The sequence below is a fragment of the Arvicola amphibius genome, chromosome 3, assembly GCF_903992535.2.
Source record: "Arvicola amphibius chromosome 3, mArvAmp1.2, whole genome shotgun sequence".
In the NCBI taxonomy this organism is placed as follows: Eukaryota; Metazoa; Chordata; class Mammalia; order Rodentia; family Cricetidae; genus Arvicola; species Arvicola amphibius.
In genome coordinates this window covers 68,663,030-68,682,336 of record NC_052049.1, presented here as the reverse complement: position 1 = coordinate 68,682,336, position 19,307 = coordinate 68,663,030, and the positions used below count along the sequence as shown (strand labels likewise).

General features: G+C 39.1%; 1 protein-coding gene across 8 annotated transcripts in view; it reads left to right on the top strand.

Moving 5' to 3' along the window:
- Positions 1-19,307, top strand: part of Fam172a (family with sequence similarity 172 member A) — a 442,895-nt gene that overhangs the window by 140,136 nt on the left and 283,452 nt on the right. The window lies entirely within an intron of this gene.

The following is a 19,307-nucleotide window of genomic DNA, read 5'->3' as shown; positions in this document are numbered from 1 at the left end:
TCATTTTCTCCATCCAATGCCAGGTGAAGGTTCTATGGTGATATGCAAGATATTCATGAGTATAGCAATAGGATCTGGACATTTCTGGCATAAAGGAAGTTTTAATACTAAATCAGGTTCCCATACTACCCTTCAACTGCTCCTTAATTTTAGCCATCTCTCCCAGTATTCTCCTTTACAATCTTCTGTCCCCTTACCCTCCCTGCTTGACTCCCCATTCTAGCCCCTCTTCCATCTATTCATAACTATCTATTCTGTTTCCATCTCCTAAGAAGATATATCTGTTCTTCTAGCCTCTTTATACTTAGCCTCTGTTGTTTTACAGATTTTACCTTGATTATCATCATCTTTACAGCTAATGTCCACATATAAACAAATATATACCATATTCATCTTTCTGGGTTTGGGATACCTCACGCAGGATGAACATTTTGTTTTTTATTTTTGTATCTACTAGTTCCATCCATGTGTCTGCAAATTTCATGATGTTTCTCTCTGTTTAACAACTGAGTAGTACTCCATGGTGTAAATGTACGTTTTCTTTATCCATTTTCCTGTTGATAGGCATCTAAGTTGTTAACAGTTCTGACTGTTATGAGTAGAGCAGCGATGAACATGGTTAAGAATGTATCTCTGGGGTAGGATGAAGAATCCTTTGTATATGTGTCCAAGAGTGCTACAGCTGGATCACGAGATCGTGGTTTTCATCTTGCTGAGGAACCACCATGCTTAACTTCCATAAGGGTTGTATAAGATTGCACTCCCAGCATCAATATATAAGTGTTTCCCTTGTTCTACATCCTTCTCAGCATGAGCTGTCACTTGTGTTATTGATCTTAGCCATTCTGACAGGTATCAGATAGAATCTCAACGTGGTTTTGATTTGAATTTCCCAATGGCTAAGGATGTCGAACATTTCTTTGTGGGTTTTTCAGTCATTTGAATTCGCCTATTTCTTTAATTTCTCCTTTTGAAAATTATCTGGTTAGATCTATCTGTACCTCATTTTTTCCTTTCTTTTTTTCTTTACTCATTTTTTTATTAAAAATTTCCATCTCCTCCCCTTCTCCTCCCCCTTCCCTCCCCTCCCCTCTACCCATACCCCCACTCCCTCCCTCTCCAGGCCAAAGAAACATCAGTGTTCTCTACACTATGTTAAGTCTAAGGTCCTCCCAACTCCCTCCAGGTCCAGGAAGGTGAGCAACCAAACTGACAAGGCTCACACAGAGCCCGTCCTTTTCATAGAGACCAAGCCCATCGCCATTGTCCTTGGCTTCTCGGTCAGCCTCCACCATCAGCCACTTTCAGAGAGTCCGGTTTGGTCGGATGTTCCATCAGTCCCATTCCAACTGTACTTGGTGATCTCCCGTTATTTCTGGCCTGCCGTCTCAGTGGGTGAACGCATCCCTCACGGTTCTGACTTTATTTCTCATGTTCTTTCTCCTTCTGCTCCTCATCAGGACCTTGGGAGCTCAGTCCGGTGCTCCAATGTGGGACTCTGTCTCTATCTCCATCCATCGCCAGGTGAAGGTTCTATGGTGATATGCAAGATATTCATCAGTATGGTTATATGATCTGGCTTTTTCCGGCTCCCTCTCCTCAGCTGCCCAAGGAACTAGCTGGGGTCATCTCCCTGGACACCTGGGGACCCCTCTAGATTCAAGTCTCTTGACAACCCTCAGATGGCTCCCTTAATTAAGATATATGCTTCCCTGCTCCCATGTCCACCCTTCCTATATCCCAAGCATCCCATTCCCCCAAGCTCTCCCCATCCTCCCCTTCACGCTTTTCTCTCCCCATCTTCCCTTGCCCCCATCCCACCCCACCCCCAAGTTCCCAATTTATGCCCGGCAATCTTATGTACTTCCAACATCCAGGAGGATAACTGTATGTTTTTATTTGGGTTCATCTTCTTATTGTCTTCTCAAGGATCACGAATTATAGGCTCGATGTCCTTTTTAAAATTGGGATATTTATTTTCTTGATATGTAGTTTCTTGGATTGTATATATATTTTGGATATTGGCCCTCTATCAGATTGTAGTTGATAAAAAATCTTTTCCACTATGTAGACTACCACTTTGTCTGAATAACACTATCCTTTGCTGTATGAAGTTTTTCATTTTGATGTCCCATGTACTAATTGTTGCTCTTGGTACCTGTGCTAATGCTGTTCTATTTAGAAAGTCTTTTCATGTGCCAATCTGTTCAAGGCTATTCCCTGCTTTGTCTTCTAATATATTAGGCTCGGTGTGTGTGTGTGTGTGTGTGTGTGTGTGTGTGTTTATGTGCACGTGCACGCGTTAAATTGTGATTTTGTCAAATTGTCAACACTTAAATTACTGAATTTTAACAATTGACTTTCATAAACCCACGAGGTATTTTTAGCACACCACTGTTTTCATCAAACATAGGATCTTTATTTATGTAGATAAAAACTAAAACTTTCTCTGTTCTTGCCACTAACAATATTACTTTTAAGAATTTTATATTTCTTAATTCTAATTATGAATTCTAGTGCTTATATTTATATATAACAACACTGCAGTGAAATGATAAACTTACACAACTACTGAAAATATTCTAGATAAAGCTCTCAGATTACCTTTTGAGCTAAAACAGCCAAATGCAAATAGTGTGCCATATTTCATTATATAAAGTTCAAAATTGGACAAAACTCATGTAAAAAATTACAAAAGAGGATGGAATGAATACTTAAGAAAGGCACTTCCTGAAGTGACCATCAGAGGGTATTTTTTCAAAAATATTTCTACTGATTCTCTGAGAATTTCATACAGTGTATTTTGATCATAATCATTCTCCATTTCTCCCTTAATTACTCCTAGATCCATTCCTTCTCCTTTGCCTTCCATATCTTCCTTTAATTTTTGTAATAATTTATTGACTGAAATTAGTGCTGCCCACATAATCCTGGCTATAGGGACGTCTACTGGATCGTGGTTGGCCTACCATAGCCCACACACTTAAAGAAAACCATCTCTCCCAGTAGCTATCAGTTGTCAATATCTCCTCATTTTGTGACCACTTTCCCTTTGTATGCAGGAGTTTTGTCTACCTTGATCTTGTTCAGAGCTTATGCAAGTTGTCACAACTGTGAATTTATATGTACAAGTAAGTGCCTTGCTATGTCCAGGAATCACTACTTGATGCAGTTATTTACTGTTTTGTCTCTGTTCCGTCTTCCATGATAATTCTTTTTTTTTTTTTTTTCTCATGGTTTATTTTTTTTTTATATTTAAAAATTTCCATCTCCTTCCCTCCTCCTCCCCCCTCCCTCCCCTCCTTCTCCCCTTTCTCTCCCCTCCTTCTCCCCCTTCCCTCCCCTCCCCTCCACCCATACCTCCCCTCCCTCCCTCTCAAGGCCAAGGAGCCATCAGGGTTCCCCACTCTATGCTAAGACCAAGGTCCTCCCAACTCCCCCCAGGTCCAGGAAGGTGATCGACCAAGCTGAGAAGGCTCCCACAGAGCCCGTCCATGAAGAAGAATCAGAGCCCAGAGCCATTTTCCTTTGCTTCTCAGTCAGCCCCCGCTGTTGGCCACACTCAGAGAGACGGGTTTGGTCGCATGATCCATCAGTCCCATTCCAACTGGAGTTGGTGATCTCCCATTAGTTCTGTCCCACCGTCTCCATGAGTGAACGCACCCCTCTCGTTCCTGACTTTCTCCCTCATGTTCTCGCTCCTTCTGCTCCTCATCGGGACCTTGGGAGCTCAGTCCAGTGCTCCAATGTGGGGCTCAGTCACCTTCCCCATCTGTCGCCAGCTGGAGGTTCCCTCACGGTCCTGACTTTCTTTCTCATGTTCTCTCTCCTTCTGCTCCTCATCAGGACCTTGGGAGCTCAGTCCGGTGCTCCAAGGTGGGGCTCTGTCATTTTCTTCATCTATCGTCAGGTGGAGGTTCTATGGTGATATGCAAGAAATTCATCAGTATGGCTATAGGAACTGGCCTTTTCAGGCTCCCTCTCCTCAGCTGCCCAAGGAACTAACTGGGGGCGTCTCCCTGGAAACCTGGGAACCCCTCTAGGGTCAAGTCTCTTGACAACCCTCAGGTAGCTCCTTAAATTCAGATATATGCTTCACTGCTCTCTGACGGTCCATGATAATTCTTGAGTTTGGAAGGGGGACGCAAAGTCTAGATAACCCTTTTAGAGCTGAGTGCTCTATGGTCTCTTATTCAATGCATCATAAGTAGTTGGAGATCTCTGCATAAGGCACGTACTGCAAAAAAGACCTTCTATGATGAGAGTTATGGGAGTTATTGATAAATTGTTACAAGTTGGTTTAATACTATATCCATTTGGCATAATAATAGTAATAGGGTCTGTGATTCACAGGTTCTTGGCACTTATAACCATATGCATTTCATATTGTAGAACAAGACTTAAATCTAATAAAAAATGTGCTTGTTTACTTTTATAACATTTGTGGCACTATTGTACTAGTGGGTATTCCTTGCTGAGATAGTCATTAATGTAGCTTTGCTTGTTGGAATTTCTTACTACTCTATTCATGCAAAATACTTAAGTCTATATTTTTCATGTATAGGGCATGTATCCCAAGATAACCTTAAACTCATGCATGCTGTAGCTGAAGATGTCCTTGATTTTATGGTCCTCTTGCAGAGTACTGGAATTGTAGGTGTGTACCACAGTGCTCAATTTATGTGGTGTTGAGTTGTCAAGCTCAGAACTTTTTAGATGCTAGGCAAGCACTGTGCAAGCAAACTGAACTACACTCCAAGCTTTGTAAGTCACCTTTATGTCATTGATATAATTTCAGGAAAAGCAATGATGAATGTTGAAATTTGAACATGAAGTCTTCTCTCAGTCTGTGTTTTACCACTTGGTCCCTAAATTTTAGGCTGTTTGAGAGGCTATAGAACCCTTTGCGTCAGAAGCTTGACTGGTGGCTGTCAATCACTGGGGCCTGGCTTTTGAGCATTATAGGCCAAGTCCAGTTTCTGGTCTGGGTTCTCTGTATCCTGCCCACCAAAATGTGGACAAGTTGTGCAAGCTCCTGTTGCTGAGGACAAAAGCACTCCCAATTGGTGCCTGGCTAGATGGCTCAGCAGTTAGGAGCATGTGCTCTTTTAGCAGAGGTTCCAAGTTTGATTGCCAACATATTTATTGGCTGGTTCACAAGTGCCTGTAGCTAAGCTCTGGAGGATCTGACACCCTCTCCTTGCATGCGCACAGTAACGTTCACATATGCCCTCACACACAACACATACATGCAGTTCAAATTTCAAAAATCTTCAAAACAATAGAGAAATAAAAGAATCACCACAGATGCACTGCCATTTCTTATCATTAGAACTGCATCCCATAAAACTAAAGAGTCAAAATGTCACTCTCTTCCCTTGTCTGATAGGGATTCTGTTACAGTGATGAGGAAGGAGGAGCCTTATATAGGAAAGTGTGACCTGTTGTATGTCTTTTGATATATAAGACTTGAGATTAGTGTGCACATGCTCAAATATAGCTTTGGTTAAGACGAGTTACACAGTTATTCGAGCATAACTGCAATATGTTGGCCGGTGTTGCAGGCTGTCACTGTTGTATCAAGTACAGCTTCAGTTTTCTACTTAGCAGTTATTTCCCTGGTCTCTGTGTAGCTGTAGCTGTTCATTTCAGGTGCTCATAAGAATGCTCGCTGTCGCCTCAGTAGTGGAAAGCTCATTACATTCAAATTGGAAGTCATTTATAATTTCGTGGAAAAATTAACAATTGGAAATTTCTGTGCTTTCCTGATAGTTGGTGGTCAGTACTGATCCTATAAATAATAAGGTACTGTTATGTTTTAAGGTATCTGATGTGTGATGCCTAATTTAAAAAAAGTCCTAAGGTCAACTTGTTTTTACAATTCAGCTCAACTAACTTATTTCTGTTTCATAATGTGAATCTTATAATCTTCTGATTGGTGAAGCCAGTTTGAGGCTGCTGGGTATATGTGACAGGGTAATGTTTCCTAGAAATGCCTGCCAGGCCTTCTGTGGACATCCTCCAAAAGCCATGTCCATATCTGGTTTAAAAGTGTATAAGCCAAGATTTACAACTACTGAGTGACATTCTAAAGAGAAGTAACTAAGCTTCTCTTAACATATTTTTTGCTACCTTTGACATAAAATAGATCATACTTTCCTAAAGAAACTTGGTTTTTTTATACACTCAATGATTCTGGTGTTTGCACATTTATTTTGCTTTATTTTCTCTTGCATACAGATTTTTTTGTAGCATAAAGGTTATAGGCAAATAGCCAGCTGTCACAATTCTGAGGTCCGCTCCAGCCCCATAGATGAAATGTACGGCTTTGGCTACATATTGCTTGCCAGATTGCTAAGCAGATGTTCTAGACTATAATTCAGGAAAGTGAGGCATGGTGAAGCATTCTCTGAGAGTCTCTTCTGACACCTCCGAATCATTTATTTAAAGGTAATTAATTATAATAAAACTGAAAAGGTATAGCTATGTAAAGAAAATTGTTTTACAGTATGTAGTAGTTGTTGTATGATTCAAAACTTGATTTTGTATATGATCCTAGTGGTAAAAACATTTTAACATAGACAGGCATTGTAATTAAGTTCTTTTCACTTAAGGAGACAATTAGAAAGACAGTATTAGCAAAACAACAACAAAAACAGCTTTCCTTTTTATATACTGGATAGACCACCTGTTGACGTGGTATAATTTAAGAATCTTTTATGTTTAGGCCTTGAAACTTCATGAGATAATAGTTTAATTGGGTAGTGTTTTTTAAGATGCATCTGTCATTAATGTATTAGCATAGATAAATATTTAAATTAGATTCCTCGCACATACTCTCACTCCCTCCACTCTTCAACTGGATCTTGGGAGTTCAGTCCAGTGCTCCAATATGGGTCATTGCCTCTGTTTCCATCTGTTGTTGGACGAAGGTTCTATGGTGATATTTAAGATAATCATCAGTCTGACTACAGGGCAAGGCCAGTTCAGGCACCCTCTCCCCTATTGCTTAGGATCTTAGATGGGATCATCCCTGTGGGTTCTTGGCATTTATCTAGAGCCAGGTTTCTTGCTAACTCCATATTGGCTCCCACAATCAAGATATCTCTTTCCTTGCTCTCATATCTGTCCATCCTCCATCTTGAACATCCCATTCTCTCAAGTTCTTCTCCAACCCCATTCTCCCCCCCTTACCCTCTGCACTCTGCACCTAAATTTTTGTCTGATTCCAATTTCCAGCTGGGTCTATATATGTTTTTCTTTGGGTTCACCTTATTACTTAGTTCCTCTAGGATCCTGAACTACAGGCTCGTTGCCCTTTGTTTATGACTAGTATCCACTTATGAGTGAGTACATACCAAATTTGGTTATTTTTTTGGGGGGGGGGTCTGGGTTACCTCACTCAGGATAATGTTTTCTAATTCTGTTCATTTGCATGCAAAATTCAAGATGTCATTATTTTTTACTGCTGAGTAGTACTCTAATGTGTAGATGTGCCACACTTTCTTCATCTACTGAGACAGTTTGCTTGACCTAATTGGAGCTCACCAACTCCAACTGGACTGGGAGTGAACGAGATTAGGAACAACCAAGCCCCTCTGAAAGGGGTTGACAGCTGGGGCAGACTGAGGGCTCACTGATAGCGACACTGGGATGTGTCTCTACTTGCATATACCAGCTTCATGGGATCCTATTTTTTTTGGATGTAAACCTTACTCAACCTAGACAAAGTAGGAAGGGCCTTGGACTTTCCACAGGGCTGGGAGTGTGGCACTACCTTAGGGTTGGAGAGGTGGGGGGAGGGTCTGTGGAAGGAGAGGGAAGGGACTGGGAGGATTGGTATTTTTTAAGTAATAAAAAAAGAAATCTCCTGAAAACCAAAAAGAAAAAAGAAAAAAAAAGATTTATTAGATATTTAACTCTTCTCACCTAAAAGTAGGAATAAATTACAGAAATTATGTATGATAGACTGAGCTTTCTCTTCCAAATCTAGAGATTTTAAAGGAGCCTCAGAGATAGTGTTTGTGTCGATATATTTCACTAATATTTATCATGGTCTGCAGAGATGTAGTGAACTTCAAAATGTGTAAAATCCAGTATGTTATGAGAGAAATTCTTCTGCCAAACTATTTAATAAGGTGAGAGTAAATACCAGGAATAAGCATCTAAACCTCATCATGTTTGTCTGCGGATGTATTTGAGCATAAAGGTAGGGATAGTTCATTGGAAATTATGGATGCTCATAGCAATCATCTCAATCAAACAGAATCTCAGTGTGGGAAGTCGAACTCTGAGATTGCCTTTGCTCTCTGTTTAAACAGCTGTTGCCTCGCTGGTTTTTAAGCTTAAGTGGGTCTATATTGTTAACTCTCACAATTTCCAGTTTTTGCTGGGCTAAAGCTGCTTTAACAAATAACAAAGCAAAGGTTTACAATGTATGGAGAGCCAAGGGGTCGTCAGTGCCAGCTTTCAGGCTGAACCTTTAGCGCTCCAAGAGCTAGTAATTTGTGCACAGGCGGTCTTATGTGGACGAGTGAAAGCTGGACATGCGGCGTCTCTGTTCCTCCTCTCGCTCCTGTCCTCACCTCTGCCTCCCAACCCCCTCCTTATTATCTTCATGCACAGATTAGCAAGTCTTTAACTCATGTACCAAATTAGTCCTTGTCAATTCTAAGTTACGCACTTATACTTTAACACCTCAAATTAGATGCAGCTGTTTTTCCCCATCCAGATTTAGAAAAGAGTCAGAGGAAAGGAGAGGGTGGAGATCAGTGTAACTAATAAATAGTAAGGGTGAGAATAAGTAAGTCTCCAGTTCAATTGAGATCTCTTATATTACCTGATAGTTAGGCAGACTCACCTTCAGGCCTCCCCAGGAGCATCCAAGTGTACTAGAGAACATTAAAAGGTTTTTTTTTTTTTGATAGTTGGCTGGCTGCCAAGAGTTTAGTGGTTGAGAAGGGTTAAACTACAGTGATTCATGATGGACAGATAGTAGCCCTGTGCTGGGGACCACTGGACAAGGATGAGGAGGGGCTGGGTAAATTATTAGGCTACATGGAGACGAGCTGTTGGCAGCTGTCTTTCCCTGGATCCCAGTTAAGCTGCAATCCATGGTTGAATTGTCACTGTCCAGACAAGCCCTTTCCCATCCTCATCCACTTCCTAGTGTCCAGGAAGGAGCTAAGCGGGAGTTTGTTAGAATATAGATTCTTATGCACCTCTGTAGATGTATAATCCTTTTTTAATTTCTCCTTATTTTCTCTAGGCTCTTTTTTTGCCTCAACCTTCCTCTTTGTCTACCTTTACTTATTGGCAGCATTTAACATAGTTCACTTATCAAAAGAAATTTACAGATTTACTGCAATCCCAATCAAAATCTCCATGACATTCTTCATAGAAATAGAAAAACAAGCAAACAACCTTATTAAATTTGTGTGGAACCACAAAAGAATAGCCAAATATATCTTGAGCAAGAATAACAGTGCTGCAGGGTTACCATACTAGGTTTCAAGCAATATTCCAGAGTGAATAAAATAATATGGGACTGGCTGAACACTAGATGTACAGATCAGCGGAATAAAGAGGAAGACCCAACCTTGAGTTTTGTTTCTTTGTCTATTGCTGTAATAAGAAACCCCTACAAAAGCAAGTTAAGGGAGAAAGGGTTTATTCTGCCTCATGGTTCCTGGTATAACCCATCATTGCAGGTGAAGCACTGGAATTTAAGACAGTTCATTGTATTAGCTCTGTAGTCAGGCAGAGAACAAGTAATGCATATATGTTAGTGCCCGACTCTTGCCTTTTTCAGTCTTGTACAGCCCAGATTTCCGTGCCTAGGGAGTGATGCCATCCACAGTTTGAGATGTGTATGGGGGTCTTCTTATCTTATTTAATTAATTGAAACAATTCTCCAGATGGATTCATAAATGAAACCACTCTCATTTTCATGGATTGGTAAAATTAATATCTTGAAAATCAACATCCTACCAAAAGCATTTTATAGGTTCAAGGCAATCCCATCAAAATACCTACACTGTTCTTAGAAATAGAAAAAGGCATCCTAAGGTTCATATGGAACCATAAAAGATTCCAGATAGTCAAAGCAATCCTGAATAAAAACAACAACACTGGAGGAATTACTGTTCTATATTTTCAGATATATTGTAGAACTATGTTATTCAAAACAGCACGGTACAGGCACGAAAACAGCCATTTAGATCAATGGAACAAAATAGAAGACCTAGACTTGTAATTACAGCCACTTGGTATTTAGCAAAGATGCCAAAAATGTACATTGGTGAAAAGATAGCATTTTCAATAAGATGTACTGGGAAAACTTTATGTCCACATACAGAATAATGAAGTTAGACACCTATCTGTTGTTTTAACTTTTTTTTTAAACTAGTAATTTGGTGCTGAAAAGAACAGTTATGTCACTAGTGACAAACGTTTGGAAGGAAGAATTTCCTTTTGTTTGTTTACAAAGATAAATTCAGTTTATGATTTACTGATTTTCAAAAACAGAAGTCAAGAAACAGGAGGTTAATAATGAAGAAATATTTTTTGTGGTGTGAATGTGGGAATAGAGTAGTTAGCTGAGCTGCAGAAAGAGAACAGTTAACTGTAAAGGAGGCTGGAGAGGATAAGTTCAGAGAGAAAATCAAAGGGTAGGGCTAAACCTTGAAAGGAATCACACTTCTAGGTCAATGTAAAAATGGGACATAGAAAGAGATGGCAAATATTAGACGAACCAATGGATTATAATTCCCCAGATTTTGTAAATGAATAAATGGCACAAAACACGAGACATGAAGGTATTTGTTCATTTGTTTATTTACTGAAGAACAGAGTCACTTAAACATACAAGAAAAAGAAATACACTCATCTGGCTACTAGCTTTTCCTCTTGTTTCCCAATATTTATGGAAATTATAACAAAGAACTTCATCTGTGTGAATCTACTTTCTTGCTTATAAGATGAGGATAATGCCCCTTTACTCCATTATTCAGAAGATTTAACTAGATGAAACTTCCAGACCACAGTACATTGCAGAAATCCCATACAATGTTCTGCTGAAGAAGTCGGCAAGGTGTGATACTTGGGCTGACAAACTCAGTTTGAAATGCTAACACTAGGTACTGTGACTGTTTGAGCAGAAACTTCTTTGTGGTATGTTAGGGATGGAGGTAATATTTACCATCCTTTTGATTTACAAGAAACAGATGAAATGATGTAAGAATAGAAAATACACATTGGGTAGTCTAGTTTGTTTCTGCTTTCTGCTAAAAATGCTGTTGTCTAAAAACTATGGCTGATTTTGCTTTGTGAAATTTTATTTGCTTCTCCTGTTTATCTTGTTGCTACTTGTATTTATCTTGGAAGACCTTTGTTATGAATATTTCAGTAGTGAGTGACCTTCTTTAAATTAGTACTTATCTAGAATTTTCTCAGAAAGTGAATGCAAAGTGTACACTCTATGACAAGCTTTTTCTAGTTTGCTCTTGGTAAGCCAAGTTAGGAAATTACATCAGTTAAGGGCCTCTTGGCACTAATAATTTATGAGCTATCTGATAGTCAGAGCTCAAAGAAGCAAGGTGAAGGCTTTTAAACTATGCACTGTTGTAACAACGTGTAACTATGGAGGTTAGCTTACTGAGTTCCTCCTTTGGCTTTGCACCATTCATGAGGTAGGTCATATCTTTTTGAGGCATAAATAGCATCAGTAGAGAATATTATTTAAGCCATGCTCTTAAACTTTGTGAAGCATAGATAATATCTAGTTATTAGCGTCTGTTACAATACATTGTAAGTGTGTATTTTATGCTTTCTTGAAGCTTCAATGTATAGTTGGTGAGAGCAGCCTTGCTTTTTATTTGGGATGTAAACTAATGCAAAAGTTTACTTCAATAGTAGCTTTTAGTTTCTACTTCTCATCTGGTTGTTGCCACATACAATATTTTCTGATTGAATAGCTTGCTTTTGTTTGGTTTTCACACATATATTCTATCATTTTCCCATTAATTTACAGTGACAGAAATCATGCCCTATATTGACACTTAATGATCTTACTTGGATACATGAATTAATGATTTTTTTGAACCTGGGTTGCCATGTTCTTTCTGCTTCAACCTTTCAAATGCTTGATGCTATTAAAATATCTTTACTAATATATAACATTGTCCATTGGGAGCTTGAGTTCTTTCTCTATGCATGCATTGTGTGAAATGAATTAGTGTGTGTGCATTTCTGTATGTTAGTGTGCTTATGTGTATGTGTTCATTTATAGGTCATATAACCTTGGGTGTTGTTCCTCACGAAGTATTCATCTTGTCCTCCCACTCCGTGTGTGTGTGTGTGTGTGTGTGTGTGTGTGTGTGTGTGTCTGAGTGTTTGTGGCTCTCTGAGAGGGGATATGCCTGTGTGTGAATGAAGGTGACAGCCCTACCATAAATGCACATGTGGAGGCTAGAAGTCAAATTAGATTGTCTTTCTCTGTCTTCTTCCACAATTACTTTAAGACAGGGTGTCCTATTTCAACTTAGCACTTATTTGGGGTAGACTGGCTTGTCAGTGAATCTACACCAGTGCTGTAGTTGATTGTACACCTTGTCATGCCTATCAGCTTTTTATGTAGGTTCTTGGGCTTTGAACTCAGGTCCTGTGCCTTCACAACAAGTACTTTAACCTGGAGCCTGAACCTTGTTTTAATTTTCAGCATAATTTTTTATTTTTGAAAATTTCATACTTGTATATAATGAATATATGTTCATCTCCACCTCTTTTTTAATTAATTAATTTTTTATTAAAAATTTCTGCCTCTTCCCCACCTCCCATTTCCCTCCCCCTCCCCCCTCCACTCCCCTCCCTCTCCTATCTGAAGAGCAGTAAGGGTTCCTTGCCCTGTGGGAAGTCCAAGGTCCTCCCACCTCCATCCAGGTCTAGGAAGGTGAGCATCCAAACAGGCTACCTCTCCCCAAAGCCACTATATGTAGTAGGATCAAAATCCAGTGCCTTGGCTTCTCAGCCACCCTCATTGTCCGCCATTTTCAGGGAGTCTGGTTTTCTCCCGTGCTTTTTCCGTCCTAGTCCAGCTGGCCTTGGTGAGCTCCGATTAGATCAGCTCCACCATCTCGGTGGGTGGGTGCACCCCTCGTGGTCTTGACTTCCTTGCTCATGATCTCCCTCCTTCTGCTCCTCATTTGGACCTTGGGAGCTCAGTCTGGTGCTCCCATGTGGGACTCTGTCTCTATCTCCATCCATCGCCAGATGAAGGTTCTATGGTGATATGCAAGATATTCATCAGTATGGTTATATGATCTGGCTTTTTCCGGCTCCCTCTCCTCAGCTGCCCAAGGAACTAGCTGGGGGCATCTCCCTGGACATGTGGGAATCCCTCTAGAGTCAAGTCTCTTGCCAACCCTAAAATGGCTCCCTTAATTAAGATATATACTTCCCTGCTCCCATAGCCACCCTTCCTATATCCCATACATTCTATTCCCCCAAGCACTCCCCATCCTTCCCTTCACACTTTTCTCTTCCCATCTCCCCTTACCCCAATCCCACCCCACCCCCAAGTTCCCAATTTTTGCCCGAATATATAAGGAACTCAAGAGACTAGACTTTAAAATGCTAATTAACCCAATTAAAAAGTGGGGCACTGAACTGAACAGAGAATTCTCAACAGAAGAAGTTCAAATGGCCAAAAGACACTTAAGGTCATGCTCAACCTCCTTAGTGATCAGGGAAATGCAAATCAAAACAACTTTGAGATACCATCTTACCCCTGTCAGAATGGCTAAAAATCAAAAACACCAATGATAGCCTTTGCTGGAGAGGTTGTGGGGTAAGGGGTACACTCATCCATTGCTGGTGGGAATCCAAACTTCTGCAACCACTTTGGAAATCAGTGTGGAGGTTTCTCAGGAAATTCGGGATCAACCTACCCCAGGACCCAGCAATACCACTCTTGGGAATATACCCAAAAGATGCCCTATCATACTACAGAAGCATTTGTTCAGCTATGTTCATAGCAGCATTATTAGTAATAGCCAGAACCTGGAAACAACCTAGATGCCCTTCAATGGAAGAATGGATGAAGAAAGTGTGGAAGATATACATATTAGAGTATGACTCAGCGGTAAAAACAATGACATCTTGAATTTTGCATGCAAATGGATGGAAATAAAAAACACTATTCTGAGTGAGGTAACCCAGACCCAAAAAGATGAACATGGGATGTACTCACTCATAATTGGTTTCTAGCCATAAATAAAGGTCAGTGAGCCTATAATTCCTGATATCCTAGAGAAGCTAAATAAGAAGGTGAACCCAAAGAAAAACATATAGTTATCCTCCTGGATATTCGTCTCCACCTCTTATTTATCCCCTCTACCTCCTGCCGCCTTGCAGCTCTCTACATGTCCTTTCAGCTTCCAGTCCAGTCTTTTTTTTTTTATTAAGATGGGGTTTCTCTCTGGGACCTGGTCTACATGATCGGTGAGCCCCAGAGCCCCTTCTGTCTCCTCCTCTGTAGCCAGAGACACCCAGCTTTTATGTGGGTGCTGCTTAGTGAACTCAGGTCTTCCTGCCTGCACAAGAACTTCATCAATCGCCATCTCTCTCCAACCTCTCCGGAACAACTTCTTGTCTGTAGAATAACAATAATATCTATATTTCATCTTTACTGCTGGACTGAAGCACCAAGCACACACACTGTCCTTGGGAACATGGCGTAATTGTGAGCCATTATCAAAAGAGTACATCTCTTGAATCTTTCGCTGGTTCCTTTGATGTCTGTTCAGTGATATTTGTATGTGGAGGAATTGTATGATCTTTCTAAGTAGAATCAAGCATTATCTTCAGTATCAACTTCAGTATCTTTTAAAATGTTTCTTGGATATAGGTTTTATCTACACATAGTAACTGAGAGTCAGAATTGAAAAAGGGGATTTCAATAAAACCATAACACAGCTTCTTCAAGAGAGAGCCTGCTCTTTCAGACTGTATCCATTGTCTTTATGCGTGGTTCTGCAGTGGGTTGGCTTTCATAGATTTTTCTATGAAAGATCATTATGTCATCTCTTTTATTCATTTCTTTATTATTTTTCTAATTCTATTAAGGTTTCTTTGAAGATTTTTGAACCCTTTTAGGATCTGCTAGAGGAGATCTTTGTGGTTTACTTAGTCCAATCAAAATCATGACTATTAATTATATGGCCATGTAAAATCTGTTCACTAAATTCTTCATTATCAGACATACTCAAGGGCTGGACATGGCAATATATTCAGAAGTAAACTGAAGAAAGATAAAGTTTGTATTTATGCCTATAGTTAGAACAATGCAACTTGCCTTTGATGTTGTTTACTAGGAATATTTTTGAGCCCACAAGATGGCAGTATTACTTCATAAAGGTAAACAAACTAATGAAGTGCTTGTTTCCAGAACAAATAAAGGAAGCTTCTGACTGCAGCTGCCTCATGGTCCTTGATGAGGTATGGAAGTAAGGCAGTGTGGAAAGCAAGGGGCCTTGGGGAGGACACTGAGAAGTCATGTAATTGCAGTAGTAACCATACCATGTGATGTGGACTCTGTCCATCTTTCCTACCTGCAATATCTATAAGAAAGGCAAACAGTAAGAAAACAAATTCTGTAATGTGCTCTGCTGCCTCCATCTTGAGTCCAGTGTTCTCGACATCCATGTCTGTATCATTGGCATGATGGGTCCCAAACATGGAAGCACCATTAGCTCATCTCAGTTACAGAGGAGGTGACATGCTTCACAAAGGGTTTTACAGGCTAGAATGAGAAATTGGCTTTCAAAGGTTAACCGTCAGTCCCCAGTTACTCCTATTACCAATTTGTTTTGTATCAATAAGTTTTATATAGATCATGTTTATGTAAAGTTTATAAAGTTCGTATCACTCATGATTGAATCTATAAATTTAATGCTATAGAGATAAAAGGAGTTATGATTCATTATTCCTGTTCTCCATACTGCTAATGAAATTGCTATCTTCTTTTTTAAAAAAAAAAAAACTGTTTAACAATTCAAGAACTCTGTTTAGTCCTTCCGAATAAATTTTCTAGCAAGTTATTTTAAATTTAGTTCCTGGCTTCTCTCACAATCAAACACTCATATAAACAATTTAATTTGAATGAGGCAGTTACTATAGTAGATGTTGTTTTTCAAACAACAGCTACATGTAACTTAATAAGAAATATTTACTCTTACTGGTACATTCAAGATTGTTAAGTTTGTACACTAGACACTGTGATTTAGGTAAATCTTCATATTTTCATGTTCTTCCCTTTTTTTCAGAGATATACCCATAGCTCCATATTAGCTATGAGAATGGAATTTGGAATGATAGTAATACATAAAAGCATCTGACTTCAAAATGCTCCTTAACCATTTGGCGTACTTAGCAGGTTTATCACACTTTATGTTGTGCACTTTGTTTCCACTCTGTCTTGTGTAGGGAAGGTGGTGTAAGTTAGTGTGATTGTTGGCCTAGTAATGAGTACCTTTTTGGAGGGATATTTTTGTGACAGACTAATCTATTTATGTAGACTAATTAGAGTATATTTGGTATTTGTTTCCTACTCTAATATCACACCCTTTTGGTGTATCATTAATTAAAAGACTTTTCATGAATGGGGTAGTAAAGATGGAAATTGTTCAGTGTTAAAATAGTTAAGCACTGTAGTAATTTTAAGTACCATTGCTCTATTGCATTGGCCTTAGTGTAAGATCTATAGAGCCTACTATCACACCTGCAGTTGTAAACTCTAGTTGGCTACAGACACCTAAAAGTAAATATTATGAATCTGGTATAATTTCACAAAAACAAAAATGTGCTCAGAATAAATAGAAGAGTTGTGTATCTGGAAATTTTTATCATCCCATCATGCTTACATTAGTTGGGTTTTTGAGACACAGCTCTATACCTGGAATGTGTTAGTGCTAAGGTAATCCAGGCTCTTGTATTCGTTTCTAAGGAGGTAGGCAGTAGGCCAACAAAAGTGAGTTGGAGTTAGTTTTTCATTCAGCTTATGCTCCAAGCTATTCTTTCTCTCCTGAAGATGCTGCCATTATTGGCTCTACTGTCTGGAGAAGACAAAGTAATGAAGGAAAGTGACAAGGTCCTAGAGGTAGAAAGGGAGAAGCTTGGGAAGAATAGAGAAGGAGGAGGTTATATTAGTCTTAGTTGAACACGGCCCCCTGGCCCTGTCCTTGACGCTGATAGTTCTGTGGGTGCAGTTAACAGTGCTGGGAGAGTCAGAGCCCCACAGCTGACTTTTATTGTGCCTTCCAAAGACTGCTGTTGATTAGTTTAAATGCACAAGGAGGAAGTTTCAGCCCGTCTTTCTACATATGGGAGCTCTGGAGAAGACTAGATGTACAGAATCCACGCTGTCTACCACATTTGTCAGCACAGGCATTCGATTGGAACAGGAGTAGCACCAGGAGGTACAGAAAGGGAAATGTATAGAGAACAGTATAGATGGAGTAAATATTACAAAGGGAGGCAGAAAATTCTTTAAAAGAGCTTTGATATAGCTATTTAAGGGGTATAGATACTCATCCTATTAATGTATATTTTGTTTTCAAATACTGTCTTACTTTAAACAAAACAGAATGCATAAAAAGGACTGAGATATAACAGGTTGGCTTTGAAAATCACAGCTACCTTCTAAGATGTTATGTTGGCTATATAAGAAATATGAAGAATTTGTTCCTCTTTATTTTCTTTAAGTATTTAAAAAATGTAATAAAATTTTAAATTAATTTTATAAATGTTACACTTGATCAATAAGTTGCATTTATTTTTTAAAAATATTTTACATAGGACTTATATCATTTTTATTGATCATAATAATATGAGTTTTGGAAACAATAAAATTTTATAATTTATTTGTCTAGGGTCACATTGCCAGGTCATGATTTAATATATTTGTAGTATTGTACTTTTTTGAGAATATCTTTATATAAACATATAGAAACTAGTTAAATTGTAGAGTTTTTTCAGCATGGTAACATTTAAACTCAAAATGGACAGATAAAATCAAGTAGATTTAATATCTTTCTGAAGTATAATTTAAAATACAGAGCTACTGGCATCTCTGAATTTTCTTGATTTTGGTTTGGGGCCTTATCCTGGAAATCTTGGGGACAAGTAAATTAAAAAAATCAAAATTGATGAGTTTACTGAAGAATGTGAAGAACCAGAGTAAATTAGAATTCCGCTCACTAAGTGCCTGGGAGCTTATTCCACCTGACTCATCAAATGAAAAATTCATCAATTAATCCTCTGACAATAACGATATATACATAAAAATCAATCTGGAATTGATTTTTTTAGTCCAAACATGAAAACCAAGCTCTGGTTTATACATAATGTGAAATTTCTCTTCATTTCGACTTTATTATTGAGTATAACAGCTGAAGTGTTCATATAATTATTTGTTCTGAGTCAACTACAAAAGTGTGATTGTTTGAGAAAGAGTGTATGTGCTGGGGGTTGCTCCACAGCACAGTCTCAGGGAGCTGATACAATTGTCAGACGTCTGTGAGAGTACAGCCCAGGGCATCCCCAGAAGAGTCAGTAGCTCTGATGGGAGACCACCCAAGACAGTTAGCTGAACTGAGTGCAGTGGGAGATCAAAGACAGCGAAGAGTAACATACAATAACTCAGATCCCAGATGCGGATTAGAAAGAGCATTGTTAGTGATGTGATTTCTATGAAGACAGGGAGAGAGGGGGAGGGGAGAGGACAGAGAAGGAGGGAAGGGGAGGAAATGAGAGAGGAAGAGAGAGAGAAAAAAGAGAATATGTACAAATGCTTCAGAGAACACAGAAAAATTCAAATTATCTTTTTAATCTGGATCAGTCATTCTCTGAATCTCATCACAGATCCCAAAGAAACCTTGCTTTAAGTGTATGTCTGGTGGTGAAGTTTCTATCATAAAGTCAGCATGAAACATATATATTCTCCCAAATAATTGAAGGCAAATGGTAATTGTTTTGTTTTGATTTAATTAAAGAAATCATAGATGTATAACTACAAAGGAAAAAAATCAGTGGTCAAATTTAAATTTGCATCATTCGAAGATGCTCCTCTCCCCAGTTCCCCAAACCTACATATTATTGCTGCTGGGTTCTTAATTAGCATAACAGAATTTATCAGACTGTGTTCCTATTGCCAATTTAATATTGTTCTAAATGCTGTATGTCAGCATACTATGACAAAAAGAAAGGCACTCTTCCAGAGTGTCGTGATGAGACACAGTGAGAAGATTCCG